Source organism: Chrysochloris asiatica, unplaced genomic scaffold, assembly GCF_000296735.1.
Source record: "Chrysochloris asiatica unplaced genomic scaffold, ChrAsi1.0 scaffold03373, whole genome shotgun sequence".
NCBI classification, from domain to species: Eukaryota; Metazoa; Chordata; class Mammalia; order Afrosoricida; family Chrysochloridae; genus Chrysochloris; species Chrysochloris asiatica.
The window spans coordinates 8,042-9,165 of record NW_006411891.1 but is presented as its reverse complement, the minus strand read 5'-3'; the positions used below and the strand labels follow the sequence as shown (position 1 = coordinate 9,165).

Below are 1,124 nucleotides of genomic sequence, written 5' to 3'. Positions count from 1 at the left end.
AAAGGAGGTGGTGCACTCAGTGCAGTTGCTGCCACAAAAAGTCCAATAATTTTCATTGGTACAGGGGAACATATAGATGACTTTGAACCTTTCAAAACACAGCCTTTTATCAGTAAACTTCTTGGTATGGGTGACATTGAAGGACTGATAGATAAAGTCAACGAGTTGAAGTTACATGACAACGAAGCACTTATAGAGACGCTGAAACATGGACAATTTACATTAAGAGATATGTATGAACAATTTCAAAACATCATGAAAATGGGCCCCTTCAGTCAGATCTTGGGGAGGATCCCTGGTTTTGGAACAGATTTTATGAGCAAAGGAAATGAACAAGAGCCAATGGCAAGGCTAAAGAAATTAATGACAATAATGGATAGTATGAATGATCAAGAACTCGACAGTACAGATGGTGCCAAGGCTTTTAGTAAGCAACCATGAAGAATCCAAAGAGTAGCAAGAGGATCAGGTGTGTCAATGAGAGATGTCCAAGAACTTTTGACACAATATACTAAACTTGCACAGATGGTGAAAAAGATGGGTGGTATCAAAGGACTTTTCAAAGGTGGTGACATGTCTAAGAATGTGAGCCAGTCTCTGAAGGCAAAATTGAATCAACAAATGGCCAAACTGATGGATCCAAGAGTTCTTCATCATATGGGTGGTATGGCAGGACTTCAGTCAATGATGAGGCAATTTCAACAAGGTGCTGCTGGCAATATGAAAGGCATGATGGGATTCAATAATATGTAAAGAAGATGCCTTAATATAAACTGACTACATTGATTACATTATTTTCTGAGACCTCAATCGTTTCCCTCCTTTTTACAAATGGGAAAAAACAAAACAAGTATTTTTCTTGCCAATCTTGAACTTTTTCTTTTCTTCTTGTCTCTCCCTCACCTCATTTTCTCTTCCTTTCTTCCCTTGGATATAAGGGAGAATATATGGTATTTTGGGAAATTATTATATTTTTGCTTTTGACATTTCTCTTGTTAGTTTTCACTATCATATGCTTAAGTTAAACAAATCATGATGTAAAATTTTAGTACTTCAAAGGTTTTTAATTGTCTCAGAGGCCAAGAATTACATTTGTAAACAGTCCTGGTCAGTAGTTACATGAT

General features: G+C 36.7%; 1 pseudogene; it reads left to right on the top strand.

Annotated features, from left to right (window-relative positions):
* Positions 1-4: 4 nt before the first annotated feature.
* LOC102839331 lies at positions 5-753 on the top strand (annotated as a pseudogene).
* Positions 754-1,124: the final 371 nt, after the last annotated feature.